The following is a 20,868-nucleotide window of genomic DNA, read 5'->3' on the forward strand; positions in this document are numbered from 1 at the left end:
AGGGGGCAGTGGGGGGCGGGGCCTCCGGGAGGAGGGGAGCTTGAGCTTGGCTCTGACAGCAGACAGAATGGGATCCCTCTCCCCCTCCCCCACCTCCACGCTGAGCCCCCACCCCCTCCTGGCCCTGCCCTCCTCCCTCCTCCCTGACCCCAAGCATGGGCCCCAACCCACTCCTGGCCCTGCTTTCCTCCCTCCTCCCTGACCCCAGCATGGCCCCCCACCCCCTCCTGGCCCTGCCCTCCTCCCTCCTCCCTGACCCCAATATGGCCCCCCACCCCCTCCTGGCCTTGCCCTCCTCCCTCCTCCCTGACCCAAGCATGGGCCCCAACCCTCTCCTGGCCCTGCCCAGCCGCCCTCCTCCCCAGGTGGGGGCCTGCTGTGTACGCCTGGCGCACCCAGGATGCCTCTGCACGCAGGGTCCCGTGCTCCAGGACCTGCTGTGTGCCTGCCAGCCCTGCTCCGGCTCTGCCTGCTCCCTGCCCACTTCAGATCCCTCCCCCCTGGGCTTTGGCCGGCAAGTTACCTGACCCCCACAAGTTACCTGACCTCTTAGGGCCCACGTTTTCTCATGCAAATGAGGAGCAGCAATGAATAACACCTGCTCTGGGATTGCTGGGAGAGAGAGGCCCAGTGCCAGCAGATGCCAGGGCAGATCTCAGGGCCTGCTGGCCCCTGCTGCCTGCTCCCTTTATCCTGGGGAATGAGCCAGACTGGAGCACCCGCCTCCTGCCTGCAGAAGTATCTCCAGCATCCTCTCTCAAGGCAAAACCAAGGTAGGGATAGTCCTCATGGCAGTGATCTCTGTAGCAGAAGGCACTGGTGGGAGCAGGGAGGGTACAGAGACGCCCTCCCTACAGCTCCGGAACAAGCGGGGATTGGGGGAAGGCCACTTGTGGGGGAAAGTCTGTTCCCATAACATTTTCTGCAGGGGGCAGGAAGGGTTGTCTGCCTTTGAGTTCTGTGCTCTTTGGGGATCCTGCAGTTCACGCATTGTACTCCGCACATCCTGAGTGCTCTGTGCACCCCGAGTGTCCCACTCCAGGACATTAGCTCATCAGCAGGGATGGGGAGTCCATCACTCTCATACCCCCTGTTGGTGACCTGAGTCTCCTGGCACCCAGCACAGTGCTGGATTCACCCTAACCTGCTGCCCGCACCACACTTACTCTCAGAGGGAGAAGGCCCCCGGGACACTCCTGAGAGCTGTGTTCTGCAGTGAAATCGGACGCCACAGGGAAGCACTTCCTGGCACGGGGAAACACGCCCTGTCTCCTGTTGGGTGACAGTGGTGGGCTCTGAAGCAGTGGTTTATAGCAGCCAAGCTTTACTGAAGCCATCGACATAGACTTAGAGAAACAGCTGTCATCCTGCTCACGGGGTGCAGTAATTGTGGGAAAGGGTTAATGTTCTTTTTTGGCTCATTTCAGTTTTTTAGAACATGTTTTGGACAGGCGTTTGTTATCAGATTAAATTGTTGCTTCCAGGACCTAAAACCCTACTTTTACCTTGCTCACTTTCCTGCTCAGAAAAACACCAAAAACACTGCCTTCTGAGAGCGCATGGGGCAGTGGTTTTTTAACTCTTTGGGAGCCACACAACTCTTAGAAAGTCTGACGAAAGGTGAGGGCCTCTCTCCAGAAAAACGCACATAGAGGCAAAATGTGGGTGATGCACCAAGCGCGTCTTAGAGCTCCGTGAAATCTGTCCATGAACTTCAGGTTGGACGCTTCTGACCTGGAGTGGTGGCGGTATGGTGGCAGGTTAAGTCACTGCTTGGTACTCTGCCTCCCATCTCAGAGGGAGCGGTTCCTGTCCCAGCTACTCTGCCTCCGATCCCGCTTCCTGCTTACGCACCTGGGAGGCTGCAGGGTGACGGCTCTGGAAGTTGGTCCCTGCCACCCGTGTGGGAGACATGGATGGAATTCTGAGCTCCTGGCTTCAGACTGGCCCAGCCCAGGCTGGTGCAGGCACTTGGACCCTGAATTGGTGAACAGAAGCTCCCCCCACCCCACGCCCCACCTTATCCTCTTATCTCTTTCTTGATCTGCCTTTCAAAAAAATAAATGAACTTTTAGAAAGCTTCTGGGCCCGGTAAATCCTCAGGTGCTATGGACGAGGAAGGGGCAGGGAGAGAGAAGCCAGGGCGCTGAGCGCTGCAGCAGGCCAGGAGTAGTCAGTTTCCTTGAAGGTCTTCTACAGCTCCGCCGTTCCCACCCCTCTCCCCAACTTCCCCCCACACACGACGGGCCTCCACTCACCATGATCCCTCTGCTCAGTGTCCTGTCCCCTCTCCACCTTCCAAATCCTCTCCATCAATATCGAAATGGCCCTCAGTTAACAAATAACTGAACTCTTCCTCCCCCAACAAAAGCAGTGCGAACACCCAAGGGTATACTCCATCACGGTAGAGTCACTTTAGAGGTGAGCGACCCAGGGCTCGGGTGGGAGCTACAGAAAGTCCCCAGGAACCCAGGCTCCTTCGGCTTTCTGCTCTGCCATCCCAGGATTTGAAGGTCGTACCCAAGGTTGCCTTGAACACCAAGATGTCTACAATGGAGTAGAAGGAACCGGGGAAGAGCAACACACAGCTCGCCTGTGAGTTACTTCCTTTTAAGGAGCCTTCCCAGAAGTCCCACACCTCCTCAGCTGGATCTTATTGGTAGAACCTGGGCTCATGGCCACAGCTAGCTGCAAGGGAAGCTGGGAAATGTAGTCTTCTCAACTAGGCACCTGAGAAGAGAGTGGAATGGCTATTGCCAAGCAAACTTCAGCCTCTGTTGTATTATCTCTAAAACCCTGTTCAAATCCCACCTCCTTCTGGAAGCCATGCCTGCCCACGCCCCACCCCTGTGCTCTCAGCTTCTAGTCTGTGTTTCAGTCTTTAATTCTCTTTTGTCCATTTCTAGCTATTATCTATTTAACTGGTTTTCTCCCATGACACATCAAAGTTCGTGGAATTCAACTAAATTACTGATTTGTTTATTTATTTGAAGGGCTGAGTTACAGAGAGGCAGAGGCAGAGAGAGAGAGACAGATCTTTCATCTGCTGGTTTACTCCCCAGATGGCCACAATGGCCAGAGCTGAACTGATCTAAAGCCAGGAGCCAGGAGCTTCTTCCAGGTCTCCCACGTGGGTGCAGGGGTCCAAGCACTTGGGCCATCTTCTGCTGCTTTCCCAGACTCATTAGCAGGGAGCTGGATTGGAAGTGGAACAGCCGGGATTTGAGCCGATGTCTATTATGGGATGCTGAAACTGCAGGCAGCAGCTTTACCCGGTACGCCGCAGTGCCGGCCCTGTTGAGGGAAGTTCTAACACTAAATGCTTTTACTGGGGAAAAGAAAGTAAGATCTCAAATTAGTAATCTAAGCTTCTATCCCCATAAACTAGAAAAATAAAAGCAAACTAACACGTGGAAAGCAGGAGAGACAGAATAAAGAATACCAATCAATAAACTTTAGAAAAGCATAAAAATCAATGGAACCAAAAGCTGCTTCTTTGAACAAAAATTGATAAAATTGACAAATCTCTAGATAAATATACTAAGAAGAAAAAAGACACAACTTACCAAGATGAGGAATGAAAGAGGGGACGACACTACAGACTTCACAGTTGTTAAAAGGATAAAAAAAGAATTTAACTAGATTAATCCTCGGTCTGCAGCACTGGCATCCCATATGGGTGCCGGTTCTAGTCCCAGCTGCTCCTCTTCCAATCCAGCTCTCTGCTATGGCCTGGGAAAGCAGTAGAAGATGACCCAAGTGCTTGGGCCCCTGCACCCACATGGGAGACGCGGAAGAAGCTCCTAGCTTTGGATCAACTCAGCTCTGGCCATTACAGCCATTTGGGGAGTGAACCAACGGAAGGAAGATCTTTCTCTCTGTCTCTCTCTCTCTTTCACTATACCTGTCAAATAAATAAATAAAATCTTAAAAAAAAAGAGCAACCTCATTTGTTATTAGATTAAAGGGATTTATTTAAAAAAAGAATTTAAGTGAAATGTACCAATTTGTTACACAAACCACCAAATGTACTCAAAAAGAAACAGATAACCCGAACAGTCCTGTACCCATTAACAAACCTGGGCCCGAGGTTTAATACCTTCCAACAAAGATAACTGCAGGACTTCCCATTCGACCAAACACTTAAGGAAGAAGTAATGTCAGTTCTACACAGTACTTTCCAAAAACAGGAAGGAAAGACACTTCCCAACTCATTTTATAAGGCCAGCATTACCTTGATGACAAAGCCAGAGAAAGATAGTTCAAGAAAAGTAGAAGCCAATCCCAATCCCAATCCCACATGAACATGGATGCAAAAATCTGTAATAAAATATCAGCCAGTTACATAACAGCGATATACAAAACACACATTACAACAGGGCCAAGGAAAGCTGATCCCAGAAATGCAAGATTGGTTTGATGTTTGAAAATCAAGGTCATTCACCATATTAGCAAAGTAATAAAAATTTTAGAATGTGATCATTTTATTAGATTAAAAAAAGTATTTGATGAGATTCAGCATCCCTTCCAAATGAAGGTTCTCAGTAAACTAAGTACAGAAGGAACTTCCTTAACTTGATCAACAGTATCTATGAGACCTCTACAGGTAACATATACTCAGTGGTGACACACTGCACACTTTCTCCCTGAGATCCAAAAAAGATAAAAACGCTCTTTTACCATTTCTGTTCAGCATTGCACTGCCATTTCTGCCCAGTGCAATAAGGCTAGATAATAAAGAAAAATTATCTCTGTTAACAGATAACATGATTACCTCTAGATAAAAAAGCCCAAAGAATCTACAAAAGACTCCTAGAACTAAAAAGTAAGTGTAGCAAAGTTGTAGGACACAAGATAAACATACAAAACTTGATTGCATTTCTGTATTCCAGCTACAAACAAGTAGAAATCAATTTTTAAAGTACTCTCTGCGATAGCACCAAAAGATGAAATACTTAAGTATGATTCTCACAACCCATGTGTAGAATCTAGCTGCTGGAAAGTATAAAACATCACTGAAAGAAATCAGAGATAAATAGATGGACACAGTGTTCATGGAAAGGAAGAATCAATAGTGTTAAGATACCAGTTATCATCAAAGTGACCTGTAGATTCAATACAGTTCCAGTCAAACCCCCACCAGGATTGGGGTTTGTTATGTTCTTTGTAATTTAAGCAAGCTCATTCTAAAATGTATATAGAAAGACAAAGAAATTAAAATAGTCAAAGGGGCAGGCACTGTGACCCAGCAGGTTAAGCCCCCAAGTGCTGGCATCCCTTATGGGTACCGGTTTGAGTCCCAGCTGCTGCACTTTGATCCATCTCCCTGCTAATGTGCCTGGGGAAGCAATGAAATATGGCCCAAGTGCTTGGGCCCTTGCACCAATGTGGGAGACCTGGATGAAGCTCTTCACTCCTGGCTTCAGCCTTGCCCAGCCTTGGCCATTGTGGTCATTTTGGGAGTGAACCCTGTCTCTCTCTCTCTCTCTCTCTCTCTCTCTCTCTCTGTAACTCTGCCTTTCAAATAAATAAAATAAATCTTTAAAAAATAAAAAAGAATAGTCAAAATAATTTTGAAGAACAGACGTAGAGGATGCACACTACCTGATTTCAGGACCTAATGTTGAGCTGCAGCAATTAGGAAAGCGTGGGAAGCAAGCACTGTAGACTGAAGGTTAAGTCACTGCTTGGGACACCCGCAGTCCACTTTGGAGTGCCAATTTGAGTCCCAGCTACCCTGCTTCTGACCCAGTTCCCTGTGAATGCATCCTGAGAAGCAGTAGATGATAACTCAAGGGCTTGGGTCCCTGCTTCTGACTCCTGGAATCAACCTGGCCCAGCCCTGGATGTTGTAGGCATTAGGGGACGAGCCAGCAGATGAAAGATCTCTCTCTCTCTCTCTCTCTCTCTCGCTTTCTCTCTCTCATGCATGTGCACATGCATGCACGCTCTGACACTCAGCCTTTCACGTAGATGAAAATAAACATTGGAAAAAAGCGTGGTATTGGCAAAAGGACAGATACATGCAGTAACAAGTCAGTATAAGGGGTCCAGAATAGACCCACACTGATATACTTAATTGATTTTTAACAACAGTGTGAAAGTAATTCCATGGGAAAAAAACAGACTTTTCAACAAATGTCTAGAACAATTAGATAATCTCGTGAGAATGAAGAATGATCTAGCCACTTTGGAAAACATTGGCAGCTTCTTGTAAAATTAAAGCTATATTTACCACGCGACTACACCAGCAATCCCATTGCTAGGTGTTTACCCTGCAAAACAATGGAAACTTAGGTTCACACAAAACCTGTACTCAAAAGTTCATAGCAATTCTATTAACAATAACCCCAAGTGGGAAATAACCCAGATGTCCATCAACTGGTAAATGCTCAAACGAGCTGTGCTACATCATGCAGCGGAATCCCACTCAGAGACACAAAGGAAACAGCGCTTCACTCACAATCCCCTCAAGACACGGAGGAATCCCAAATGCATTTTGCCAAGTGGAAGTAGCCAGACTCAGAAGGCTGTGTGTTGTGTGATTCCATTTGTGTGACACCCTGGAAAATGCAATCCTGCAGAGACAAGGCCAGATCCAGGGTTGCCAGGGGCTAAGGGGAGGCACTGGCTCCCAAGAAGCAGCCCAGAATTAGGTGGGTGATGGAATCATATCAGGTCTGTGAGGGGGACAGTTGTGTGCATTTGCCCAAATCCTTAAAACTAAGCAGCAAGTTTACTGTTTGTAAAGCTTTTTAAAAATTATTTTCTGCTACCCTCTGTGGTCGTGAGCTACCTGAGACTGGAGACTGTGGGAGGAGCCTAGCTCCAGGGCTATAGCTCTTGGGGATACAGGAGGTGAGTTAGAGAAACAAGGCTGCAGATGGGTGGAGAAAGGAGGAAGCCACCAGATGTGGGGACAGAAACCCAGACACTTGCCAGACCTGCCTATTGTGCCTGTATTCTGGGCAGCAAGCCCGGCCCAGGTGAAATGTGGTGAGAATGACCGTGAGCTTGGGATTCCTTTCTCTCGGCTCCGGCTCCTTTCTTCCTTCCAGGGATCTGCTTCCCACCGTCAGGGAGTCCACACAGATGTTCTCAGTGGCTTCTGGCTCAGAGATTTGCACATTCAAAGATAATGCCAGAGATTACAGAGGGATGTCGGAAGTTAGGTAAAAAGCGTGCTGAGAGGGGTGGGCGTGTGACAGTTAGGATGGTGCTTGGAACAAATCAGAGTGCCTGAGTTAGTGTCCCAGCTTCCTGCAAATGCACACCATGGAAGGCAGCAGATGACAGCTCAAGTAGTTGTGTCTCTGCCGCCCACGCGGGAGTTCTCGGCTCCCGGCTTCTTCCACTGGGTTTCTGAGGAGTGAATCCGTAGTGAGAGTAACAGGGAAGGCGAGGGGGAGACACCACCACAGAGTCAGTCTCCAGAGACTGGCCATAAGGCCTGGCCACGCTTCCCACAGCCTCCCCAGACCTAGGCCTGGGCCCAGCCACTTGCCTCCCCAGACAGAGCAGCTGAGGTCGCTGTCCACAGCTGGAGTTGTTCTCAGACGCTCAGCTACTCAGACAGCTGCTTCCTCCTCACAGCTGCCAAGGGCAGGGGTATGGGGTCTCTACCTTCAAGGAACCCTACCTCCTGCCTGCACTAGGCTGAAACCCACAACTGGAGACAGGAGGTGGGAGCTGGCAGTGACCTCTGTGGCAACTGAACAGTGTGATTCCAGAGAGAGGCCCTGGGAGGCACAGAGCATATGGAAAGGGGGGGGGGGGTATCCTTGTCCCCTTGTCCCCGGGGTTTTCAGACAAATCTCACAAACATGGTGTTTAAAGCTGCATCAATTTACCCTTACCTGGAGCCGGGGGCCAGAAGTCCAAAGTCCAGATGCCAGCAGGGCCGTATGCCCTCAGAGCTCCCGGGGGAGAACCAGTCCCCTTTGCTTCTCCCAGCTGCAGGTGTTGCCAGGTGTTCTTGGCTTGTGGCCGTGTTGCTCCAAGCCCCGTCTTTGTCTCCATGTGTCACCCAGCACCCCTGCATCTTTTCTCTTCTTCTCTCTCTACGAGGACACTTGTCATTGGATTTAGGGCCCACCCAGGTAGCCCAGAATGATCTCATGTCAAGATCTTTGACTTAATGACATCTGCAAAGACCCTCTTGCCAAATAAGAACATTCACAGCTTCCAAGAGTTAGGATGAGCACATATCTTTTGCAGGGCCCCTTATGCACCCCCATTACATCCATCAACTCCCATGGTACCTCACAGTCACTGCCCTCATTTTCAGGAGCTCCCCTAAGCACAAATGACTTTTCCCTCCCATTTTGCTTGGAGGAGGCCTGATTTACCAGTGTAGCTGTGCTCAACGTCCCCCTTCTCTTTCAAAAGTGTTGAAAATATAGGGCAGGTGTTTGGTACAGTAGTTAAGATGCCACTGGGAATGACTGCATCCCAAATGGGAGTGCCTGGGTTCAAATCCCAACCCCACTTCCAGGGAACCTGTAGGCATGGCTCAAGTAGCCAGCCCCTGCCACCTATGGGGGACACCCAGACTGCGGTCTGGGCTCCTGGTTTTGGATGAAGGGCATTTGGGGAGTGGGCCAATGAGTGGAAGATGTCTCTCTCTGTATCTCTGCCTTTCAAATGAATAACGATAAGTAAATAGAAGACCTTCATAGCCAAAATGGGTATGTATTTGAAAGAGCCGAAATGAACTCTGTGCTGACACTGCCCAAGAGTCCGACTCCCCAGGGGCACTGTGGATGACAGTGTCTCACTCCTCTTGTGCTCCGAGTGGCCACAAGACCTGTGCTGCTCCAGCTCACCACAGAGGGCACCGGGCCTCTCGGGTCATTCCAGGTCATGTGGCTGGTGGCAGAAGCGTGACTTGGGTCTAGAAGCCAGGGCTCCCGACTCCAAGCCCAGCCTCGGTGCACAGTAAGCACAGACGTAAAATGATGTGCAGGACACCTAGAAGAGACTCTGCCCTCATGCTGGGTGGCCTCTAATGGGTGCCTGGCCCTCGGGCAAAGCTCCCTGGGTCGGTCAGGGCAGAGTCAGCCAATGCAGCTTTCCCAGGGGAGGCCACACCATGGGGAACAAGGAGGAAGGCCCTGGGCTTGTGTGAGGTGACTTGTGTGGGGGGAGCAGGGCTTCTCTCCCCCAGGGAAGCCAAGGAGCTTGGTAGTTCTGTGGCATCTTCACCTCTTTGGTCCAGAAGGAGCAGGGATGTAGCAACCCCAGAGCTGTCCACTCGGCCCTCAGTATGCACAGGTTCCAACAACCACAGAGAGAGAAAAAAACTTTTTCAGTGGTCCTGGTGGGTAAAGTGGCCACCAGCGAGGCCAGCATCCCATATGGGCACCTGTTCGTGTCTCAGCTGTGCCACTTTTGATCCAGCTCCCTGCAAATGGCCTGAGAAAAAGCAGCAGAACATGGCCCAAGTGCTTGTGCCCCTGTCACCCATGTGGGAAACCTGGAAGAAGCTCCTGGCTCCTACCTGGCCCAGCCCTGGCTGTTGCAGCCATCGGGGACACGAACCAGCAGATGGACGATCTCTCTCTCTCTTTCTCTCTCTCTAACTCTGATTTTCGAATAAACAGATAAATCTTAAAAAAAAAATTTAGTGCCTCTGTACTGAATATATACAGATTTTTTTTCTTGTCATTTTCCCCAAGCCATACAATATAGCAACTATTTTCATAGCATTCTATTTGGTTTCTAACCCAGACATGATTTAAAGTACAGGGGAGGGTGTACATAGGTCAGATTGCAAAGGCTACGCCATTCTATAGAAAGGACTGAGCAGCCACGGATTCGGGTGTCTGCAGGGCGTCCTGGAGCCAATGCTCTCTATCAAGTGCATGCGTTGGGACCATTGTACGTGGCACCTAGGCGGCAGCCACGCAGAGGCTTGTGTGTTTTGTTGTTGGACCAGTATTCTTGCTTTTGTCTGTGCTCCTGCAGAGGGGCCCTATTCCTGTCTCGACCTGTCACAGCCACAGGCGTGGCCCTGTCTGACACGGATGCCTTGTCATTGTTTCTGCTGGAACAGGACGGCAGAGCTCGTGCTTTTGCAAACCTGTTTGTTTCTTTTCATTTCCAAACAGATCTGGTTTCCTGAGGGGGTGGGGATTGACGAGCTCATGGAAGAGCCCCTGGAGAACTAATGATGGCTGGGCTGGGCTGGGCTGGGCTGGGCTGGGATGTGATGGGCTGGGCTAGGGTGGAGTTTGATGGGGCCGGGGTGAGGTGGGCTGGGGTGTGATAGGCTGGGCTGGGCTGGGGTGGAGTTTGATGGGGCTGGGCTGGGGTGGAGTGTTATGGGCTGGGCTGGGCTGGGCACGGTGTGGTGGGCTGCTGTGCACGGTGGGCAGTCACTCAGGGACCACGCTCAGGATCTCTCCCTTCATCTGCCCCATGTGCCACCTCCTTCACAGAGCATGGAGAGCAAGGGCCGTGGTCTGAGAGAGGCTTGCAGGAGATCTGGTGCATGGACCCACTTCTGGGCAGCAGGTCAGCTAGGCAGCCCACATCCGCCCACACCCGCCCCAGGCGACCAGAGACCTTCTTCCCTGGACCCATTTATTTGTTGATGGTGCTCTCCCTCCCTCCCTCCCTCCCTCTCCTGGCTGGCACCTGCGAGCAGCAAGCCTCCAGGTCTGCCTGCCGCAGAGGTGTGGAGTTGGGGTATCAAATGCAAGGGCACACAGCCAAACACCCTGCTCCTGTCTGGGTGGGGAAGCCGAGACGCTTGGTGCCCAGTGCTGTCTTGGGGGGAGGGAGGAGAGCTGGGGGAGGGGGCGGAAGGGACAGCAGGGGAGACGGAAGAGGTTTCATTGGCTGCCCAGGCCAGGGGCTTTTGGGCTCATGCTGGGAGCTGAGCAGAAATCTCTGTTGCTATGCTTTTCAAACAATTAAAAAAAAATAACAGGGCACAGCCGAGGCCCTCAAACTAGGACCCCACCTCTCCGCCTCCAGCATGCCCAGCTCAGGGGCTATATTTGCAAATGAGATGCTGGGCTGGGCATCTGGGTCCTTCCAGGGCTGACCCAGAAGCCTGGCTGCACCAAGGTCAGAAGCCCTGGCTGTCACGGGGCCATCGTGCTAGGGACACATGGGGACTGGGGGACGTCCAGTGGTATTTCAGGGCGCAGGAGGGTCCGTGTGGGATGGCAGCGCATCATCAGCCCAGCACAATGCTGGGGAGACTGCTGCCTTGGTGTCCCAGGGCTAGGAAGCCAGCTGCATGCTGGGCTTTCAGCTTCCCCTAGGTGCTCAGGATCAGCAACCAGAAATGAGTTTGGGGTTTGGGAGCGTCAGGCTGAGCCCAGCGCCAAGCCTCCAGGGAGCCCCTTCAAGCCAGGAGGCAGCTGGGCAGGGTGAGGGAATCAGTCCCCACTGCCTGCTGCCAGGGACCCGGCAGGAATTGGGCCACAGAGCTCTGAGTTCAAGTGCAGGCTCTGCCCTCACTGGCTCCAGGACTGGGACAGGGAACGGGGATGGGACGGGCCTCAGGGGGACAACTCACCAGCCAGTGTCTCGTTTGCTCTCTGGCTGCATGTCCCCCAGCCCCGGGGACCCGTGGCTGCACTGTGTGCCGGGAGGCTGCAGGGCCTGTCTCTCTCCAGGCTGAGTACCTGAGTGACAGTCCTTGGAGACGGGACTCTGCCGCCATTGAGACAGTGCTCCCAGGCATCACCCTGCAGCGAACCCAGACCTGTGCCATTGACTCAGCTGCTGTCACCAGCAGGAGGCCTGAGCAGCTGGGAGATCAGGGCTGCCACAGAAGAGCAAAGAGGAGGTAAGGGCCTTGAGAAAAACTGTCTCTTTCTCAGCCCAGCCAGAGACTCCCCGCCCAGCGCCAGCCCCCAGCCTGCCCCCCTGCCTTCTCTGATTCCAGGCTTCCCACCTGTTCGTGCTGAAAAGGAAGAGCTGTATGGGGGCTCTGTGCTCGCCCACGGCCCCCACGAGAGACACCAGAGCCAAACCGGTCTCCCCAGCTCCAGACAAAGGAGGGTGGTCCCTGGCTGCGGGCTGAAAGCAGATCTGCTAGGGCTGGGTTTCAGGACGCGCCTGCCTTGGCTGCAGGAAGGAGGGAGCGAGCCGGAGGCTGCCGGTCAGGTTCTGTGTGTCGTCCCTTCTGCAGGAAGGGCTTCCGTGGTTTCTGTCCTGTAGCTAAGCAGGCAGAGGATTGAAGCTGGAAGGACTTGCACAGGGGCCAAACAGCTGGGGGTGGACCTGGGCTCCCCAGGGTCTGGCTCCCCTGCACAGGTATTCCCTTGGGCTGTGAGCGGATCTGGGTCCCCACGGGCTCCCTGCTACTCCCATGAGCCCCCTAGGCTGTGGTACTCATCCTGATCATGAATGGGTATCAGATTCGCCTGGGAAATTTTCCAAAATAAACCTTCTTCCCACCCCCACTTGTATTAGGCTAGGCTGGGAGTGAGGCACATGGCTCAATGGGCAGCGGAGGTGGGACCAGAGCCCAGGCACTCCATGTTGGATGTGGGTGTTCTAAGCAACTTAAACCACTGCCCAACTAGGCTCACTCAGGCAGGGGGGCTTGATGGAAGGTGTGGGCTCCATGCCTGCCTGGCAGGAAAGACAAGGAGGCCCAAGGAGTGTGGCCAAGTCACAGCGCTGTAGGGTTGGACACAGGGACCTGCAGCTTACACAGTGTGTGCGTGGGGAGGCTCTGTCAGGAAAATAATAACAGATAACACACACAACAGTAGTGCAAACACGAACGTTTATTTAGTGCGAGACTGGGAAGCACTGCAAATTACAAATGTTAAAAAGCTGAAAAATATCACAAATATCAAAAATATCCAGGACAAATGAATATATTAATAACAGTCAAGTTCACCTCTGTTATACTTTTCCTGTATTTTTTGACTACATTTGTTTTGATGACCTCTTCTTGTGACAATTGTGTAATTTTTTCCATAGAGGAAGGTGAAAGATATGATAGACTTTCTTCTAAGATGGTTGGTCCAGGTTTATTTATTTATTTATATTGAAAGATGGAATGACTGAAAGGCGAAGCCACACACAGAGTGAAGGAGAGTGAGAGAGGGAGAGGGAGAGGGAGAGGGAGAGGGAGAGGGAAAGAAAGAGAGAAAGAGAGAGAGAATCTTTCATTGTTCACTCTCCAAATGCCTGCAATAGCCAGCAGGGCTGGGCCAGGTGGAAGCCAAGAGCCAGGAACTCCAGCCAGGTCTCCACAGGGGTGCAGGGGCCCAAGCACTTGGGCCACCCTCCACTGCTTTCCCAGGGTGCCTGTGAGCAAGGAGCTGGATTGGAAGCAGAGACGGGCGATCCCAGGCACTCTGATACGGGATGCAGGCATCCTAAGCCATGGCTTAACCCACTTCACTGAAACGCCTGCCCCGGAGTTTGGTTTTTATTATGAGCAAACGTTCACATTCACAATGTTTAGGATTGCTTAGCAGTTTCTTCTGTATAGGAGCTATAAGATTTCATGTTTTCTTGTTCAAAGCATCCAGAAATTAAGCACACACAAAAGAAAACCCGGTAAGTTCTATTTAATATGCTCCTCATTTTAAAAAATAAAACAGTATGGTATGCATTACAGGATTGAGCTTCCATCCTAACTAAAGGTTGTTAGGAGGCAAGGTTTCCAGCTGATGCACTTGATGTTCAAAAGGATCTTCTCCAGACCAGCTTCTGGCTCCAGTATCTCAAACTGCTTTTCTTCATACCTACCCATGTATTCCACAGTCCCACCTGCAGGACACGCTTGTGTTGCAACACAGCCTCTGGGCCTGAACCTTCGTGTCATGGTGCCAGAGAGCTATCCCCAGAGGCCACTTCCACACAAGGGGCACAAGCAGCACCCAGAGAGAACTATACCACATATATAAGTCCCATTTACCCAACCAAATGTACCTGCAGCCCCACTTCCCTACGATAGATCTGCAAATACCCAGAGTCACTCCAATGCCATATGTCGTGATGGAGGGGACATCAGAGGAAAGAGACAAGGGACTTAGCATCCAGCTACATTTAAAATTATTCTAGGGGCCGGCACTGTGGTGTAGTAGCTTAAGCCTCTGTTTGCAGTGCCAGCATCCCATAATGGATGCTGGTTCAAGTCCTGGCTGCTCCACTTCTGATCCAGCTCTCTGCTATGGCCTGGGAAAGCTGCAGAGGATGGCCCAAGTCCTTGAGCCTCTTCACCTGCTTGGGAGACTTGGAGGAAGCTGGTGCCTCCTGGCTTTGGATCAGCCCAGCTCTGGCTGTTGCAGCTATTTGGGGAGTGAACCAACAGATGGAAGACCTCTCTCTTTCTGGCTCTCTCTCTGTCTGTAACTCTGCCTCTCAAATAAATAAATAAATCTTTAAAAATTATTTTATTTTTGAAAGTTTTCAAAAGCAAATGGCCACGTGCAGAGATGGGGCCGGCCTTTCCCAACACAGAACCCACCCTGAGGGCCCCCTCCTGCCTTCTGTCCAGCAGACTTTCTGCCCACTTCTCATCTGGCACAGAACTCCGTCCTGGGGCTGGTGTGCAGGAAGCACTGCCCAGTTAACATCCAGGCTGCGCCTGTGGCTGTTTCCTGCATAGTGCAGGGGACAAGTGTGTGCAGTGAGGTTTACAGGTCAGCGGAAAGTTCAAAGATGTGGCTTCAGAGGCCCTGGGTTCTGTTCTAGCTCTGCCATGGCACCTCCCTGAACCTCAGCTGGCTGTGCTGCAGAATGGGCACATATGGGTGACACCTGTTTTGAGTTGGTAGATGTGAAAGCACACACTGGGCTGCAGATTCCCAGACACAGCCCGTGAGCGGAATGTGCAGGTTGGGGTGCAATTGTCCAGGAGAGAAAGCTCCTGGGGAGCAGGACAGTGGCACCTGAGCCAGGCCCTGGCAGGCTTGGAGCAGCTGAGAGAGGGCATCTGGACAGAAGCCACTGGGTGAGCACAGGTGTGTGTGGGGCCCCGACCGCTGCCCCCGGGGCAGGTGGGGGCTGAGAGGTTCTGAAGGCCCACAGCTGAGGTTTCCCCAAGGACGGCCCTGCTGCTGATCAGCAAGGGGGGCGGCGCAGAGCCAGCGTGGCCTGTCCCTGTGAAGTGACTGCAGCCTCCCGTCCTAAGGATGAAACGTGCCTGCGCAGGCTGTCCTGTGTGCCAGGCAGCTGGGGCAGGGGCTGGGCTGGGCTGCCAGCCTCCTGCTACTCCTCAGTGGTCAGTGGCCCTGAGTGGGGGCCGCTGAGTCCGCGGGAAAGTGCTCTCCCTCCAGCGCTCTGCCCCTGCCCTCTGGACACTCCAGCCGTCTCTGATCCCACCCGCCATCCGCCTTCTCACCGACCTGCAATTCACTCATTCCACGAAGGGATCTGACAAATGGTTAAAGTCCCGTTAAGGCCTGGGCACAACACGCTGCACAGGGTAGGCGGCTCTGCACAGAACCAATGAGCTCAGAGCGTGGGCGGGGGGCAGACACCACGGTGAAACAAACCCCACGACGCAGGAAGCACGGGGCTGGAGGAAGATGCAGACAGCTCTGGCTCCGGCTGTTGGGGGTGGGTCATGTATCCGCCCCACGCCAAGGCTGCACTCCAGGTCACTGGGCTGTCCCTTGTCTTCCTGATGACAGAAGGCAAGGTGGCCACACAGCACATCTGTTCCCTGATGCCTCTAGCTCCTCCCTGACACCCCCCGTTCCAACTCCCGGGCTTCCTGATCCACACACGGAAGCCACATCTAGAAACGGGCTGAGACACCACTGCCCTGTGTCCCTGGCCGCAGCCGGGCCCTGCAGCTTTCAGCAGAAAGGAAGCATCCCATCCTGGAATATTTATTATGCTCCCTGTGTTTTCTGCATGGGCCAAAGCTTTCGCTCCCTTTCAAGCACTGCGGGACTTGGACATACACCTGCCATGGTGCACGTCTGATACACAGATGCCCGTCTGATACACAGATGCCCTGCGGCCTCCGTACTACACGAGATGCGCACAGTGGCAGGTGACTGCAATGGCCTGGGTCTCGGCGGGGACGTGCTCTGAGTCTGAAGAGCAAGGGGCTCTCACAGAGCAAGGACCAGCGCCGTTTGAGCTCTTGCTTCCGTTCTCCTCACTCGCGCTGGGTCAGTCAGCCGGACCCCACAACAGGACTCAGAAAAGAAACCAGCAGGAGCCAGGTGTCACCAACTGCCTCTCCTGGCGCGTCTCTCTCGTTTCTTCGTCGGTGCAAACTGACCATGACGCCCAGTTCACAGGACGGAGCATGAGCCCTGCCACTCTCCCATTTATACCACCTGCAAGAGACCAGCGGGGATGCCACTGGGATCTCGGGTTTTGGTCCCAGATGCGCAGGAAGGGCTGTGGATGGCGCGGTTTGGCCAGCATGTCAAGCCTGGTCTGGGGAGAGGCAGGACGAGCGGTTTACAGAGGCAGGAGAGAGCGGAAGTGAGAGTACACAGAGGCCCGGCTGTTCCCCAACTGTGCGCCTTCATATTTCCCCACCTGCCAGGAACCACTCCAGCCGCCCCCCAGCCCCGGGTGCCCTAGTGAACCTCTCACCTGCTCCACTCAGCTCTCTCCTCCTGGCCCCCTCCTCGACCCCTACACCCTGCACTGATTCCTTTATCACTTTCGTCACTCACACGCGTCATCATGTCTCTCCCCTCCACCAGATGGCAGGGTTCAGCTGGACAGGACTGAGCCACTGTGGCCATCTCGTCCTTTGGGTAACCCTGACAGTCATCCCGACCCGGGTGGGATACACAAGGGGTCAGAGGTAACCTACCTGGGCGTGTCTTGCTGGATTAGGGCCCCGGAGTGCCCCTTACCTAGCGCCTGGAGGGTTGCTATTCCCTGAGAAAGGCCGAGTACACGGCCACCCCAGATCAGGCTCCTGTCCAGAAGCCGCCCGCTCCCACTTACATTACGTTTTGTGTGACCCTGGATTTGGCAGCCTCTTTGATCTCACACCCTCCACTTTCAGCAGCCGGTTCTCCTGTTCTGCGTTTCCCGAAACACACATTCGCTTGGGGCCACGGCGGTATCTCATCTCTGTAGCTTCAGCACGGAGCAGTATGGCGGGAAGCACCCGGGAAATGTTTGTTGCAACCACTTGATGATTCAGTAAATAACTATTCAGCATGCGAGGATCAGTCCAAGTCCCATGATGCACCCAGCGTTTGCTGAGTGCCCACTGCGTGCCGAGAACAGCCCTGAGTACAACTGGGAAGCAAGCAAAGGCTTTCTTGAAATATCACTGCACTTTCCATTCTCACCATTCCTAGTCCTGAGACACGGAAGCTCTCGTGTGGATTTTCACGTGGCCTTGAGTAATCTTACCTTCACCTTCCGCGTGTCCAGTGCTCACTTCCCATAAGAGCTGACTGCCTCGGCTGCATGGCCGAGAGGCTGGCATACAGCCAGAGCTTAACAAACCTTACTCAGGGCTGTGCTGTGGTGCAGGTTAATCCTCCGCCTGCAGCACCAGCATCCCATATGGGCGCTGGTTCTAATCCCCGCTGCTCCTCTTCCTATCTAGCTCTCTGCTGTGTCCTGGGAAAGCAGTAGAAGATGGCCCAAATCCCTGGGCCTCTGCACCTGCGTGGGAGACCCAGAGGAACTCCTGGCTCCTGGCTTTAGATCGGCCCAGCTCTGGCCATTGTGGCCATATGGGGAGTGAACCAGTGGATGGAAACTTTTCTCTGTCTCTCCTTCTCACTGTCTGTAACTCTACCTCTCAATTAAATAAATAAAAATCTTTAAAAGGAAGAAGAAAGAAGAAAGAAAGGGCTGGTGCCACGGCTCACTAGGCTAATCCTCTGCCTGCGGCGCCGGCACACCGGGTTCTAGTCCCGGTCAGGGCGCTGGTTCTGTCCCAGTTGCCCCTCTTCCAGTCCAGCTCTCTGCTGTGGCCCGGGGGGTCAGTGGAAGATGCCCCAAGTCCTTGGGCCCTGCACCCGCATGGGAGACCAGGAGAAAGCACCTGGTTGCTGGCTTCAGATCGGCGCAGTGCACCGGCCGTAGCAGCCATTTGGGGGGTGAACCAACGGAAACGAAGACCTTTCTCTCTGTCTCTCTCTCTCTCAGCAGGAGCTTTGGGGTTTAGCTGAGATCAGTGTCCCTCTAAGAAGAGAGCCAGAGTCCCCTCCCTCTGCGTGTCAGCTCAGAGGCAAGGCAGCCACCCGCGGGCCAGGAAGAGAGCCCTGGCCAGAGCTGAAGTCCACCCCCTCCATCTGGTCCTCCCCAGAGATGGAGAAAAGCCACTTCCATGGCTGAGCGACTGTCTAGGGTATTTTGTCACGGCAGCCAGAGCTGACACAGGCACAGATTGTGCAGGGAATTTGACAACTTCAGCAGGTGTCTTTGTCCCCTCACCCCTGTATGTGTGATGCTATCTGTTCAATTATCAGTCTTGACTTTGGTCAGGGGCGCTGTCATGCCTGTCAAACAGGGACAGCTTGGCCTGGCTTCCCGGGCCCTCTCCCAGCCACCCCACCTTGGGTGTCTACCCCAGGAAGTGTCCCCTCTGACCCTCGCCCTGGCTGCTCTTTCAGCCTACACACAGGAGACACATTCACTTTACTTTAATAGGATAATTTTCAGATTGCAGGATGAGTCAATTGCAGAAAAATGGAACAAACTCCAAGCAGTCCCAGGGTGAAAAGCTGGTCCCACGGTTCAGGCACCAGGATTCATTTTCTCACCCTCTCTGTTCAGTGAACGTCCACTCAAGTGGGTTCCTCTAGCAGAACGGGAGCGCACAGCTTTGCAACAGGCTTGTTTCCCTCAGCGGTAGCCGATCACATTCTTTCCACTCCCCAGGGTTACAGCCGAGAGGAGCCAGGGTCAGAGAAGAAAGTGACCAAGCTCTGTCTTCTGCTTCAACACTCCCAGCCAATGGGCCCTGGCTCCCTTCCAATACACCTCACGCGGGGGGCGGGTGGCTAGAATCACTTCCCGGAGGACGCTGCCATTTTCCGAGAGCTGAAATGTGGCCCCTCTCAGAGCAACCTGGGGTCGCCTACAGGTTCCTCCCAGCAGCTACCAGCTCCCCAGGGACTGATAGCACGGCTCTAGGTTCAACAGCTGGGAAGCCCTCACCACCTTAAACACCCCCTGGACTCCATTCTCACCGTCATGGTTCTTGGTCATGCTATTAAACTGTGCCATTCAGGTAGAATTCAGGCGTCTTTTTTTTTTTTTAAGATTTATTTATTTACTCAAAAGTCAGTTGCACAGAGAGAGGAGAGGCAGAGAGAGAGAGAGAGAGAGGTCTTCCATCTGCTGGTTCACTCCCCAGATGGCCACAACGGCCGGAGCTGTGCTGATCCGAAGCCAGGAGCCAGGAGCTTCTTCTGGGTCTCCCACGTGGGTCCAGGGGCCTAAGCACTTGAGCCATCTTCTGCTATTTTCCCAGGCCATAGCAGAGAGCTGGACCAGAAGAGGAGCAGCCAGGACTAGAACCAGCACCCATATGGGATGCCAACGCTTCAGGCCAGGGCTTTAACCCTCTGCACCACAGTGCCGGCCCCGAATTCAGGCGTCTTTTAGTTACTTGAAAAATATTTATTATTTATTTATTTAAAAGGCCGGGAGAGAATCATCCATTGATTTACTCCCCCAAATGGCTGCAACAGCCAGGGCTGGGCCAAGCCAAAGCCAGGAGCTGAGACGTCAGTGTGGGTGGCAGGGACCCAACCACTTGAGTCATCACTGTGGCTTCTCAGGGTCTACAGTAGCAGGAAGCTGGGGAGTGGAGTCGGGTCTCGAACCCAGGCACTCCAGTAGGGGATGTGGGTGTTCCTGGTGGCATCTTAACCACTGTGCCAAAGGTCCACTCCTTGGAGTTACTTCTTTATGATCTTCTATATTTTCCTTTTTTTTAAAGCATGAATTTCCATTATTATTAAAAAGTCATTTAATGTATAAGTTTCCTTCTCGGCCATCCTGCTATAAACTACTTTTTTCTGTTCAATAGCTGAATCCTTACGGGCCAACAATGTCCAGTAGTTATCTCTTATTGATAGTTTCACTTTCCATGGTTTCAGTCACCTGTGGTCTGAAAATATTAAGTGAAAAATTCCAGAATTAAACAATTCATGCATTTTTAAGTAACTTTTATTCATTGATTGTATCATTCTTCTATTGTATTATTATGGTGAATTTTTTACAATGCCCAGTTTCTAAGTTAAACTTTATCACATGTATACATATGTAAGGAAATACAGAACACACGTAGGATCGATGCTATCCATGGCTTCTGGTCGCCACTGGGGGTCTTGGGACACGTTCCCTGTGGATAAGGGGAGACTCCTGGGCTGTGCTGTCCCCCGCCGCCCCACTATGTGTTCCAGGCCATGGCCCAGTGCTGCCCCTCCACCCCCACCCCTGCCTCACTGGGCGTGTCCCTGCACACCTCTCTCCCGTGCAAGGCTTCGTTCCGTGCCTTACCAAGACGTCCTGTGCTTTTCCTCCACGCTGACAGTAAATATGCTGCGTGGATGAGAAAAAAATCCCCCAGTGATGAAAGCCACGGGCGTTTAGTGCGACATGATTTAATGAATTCATTCTGGAGTGAGCGTGCTTCTCCTAAAACGCTCCCAGACCATCTGCTCGCTAAGCCCAGAACGCTGCTGAGGGACATTGAACTTCCAGCCTGGGAACCACATTCCTCTCTTTCTGAAACTCAGGACATCTCGCTCCCTTTGGCTGCCTAGTCCTTCCTCCGTTCCCGAAACCATTCCACAGGTCCTGTCTCCCCTTGGGCCATTCAGAAGCAGTTAACGGCCCCTCCATCACCCTCCACACACACACACACACACACACACACACACACTCCGGAATGACCACAAGGAAACAGCGGCCACGTTCGCAGCTACAGTGACA

This window comes from Oryctolagus cuniculus, chromosome 10, assembly GCF_051225735.1.
Source record: "Oryctolagus cuniculus isolate XC-2025 breed Fujian yellow rabbit chromosome 10, ASM5122573v1, whole genome shotgun sequence".
Classification (NCBI taxonomy): Eukaryota; Metazoa; Chordata; class Mammalia; order Lagomorpha; family Leporidae; genus Oryctolagus; species Oryctolagus cuniculus.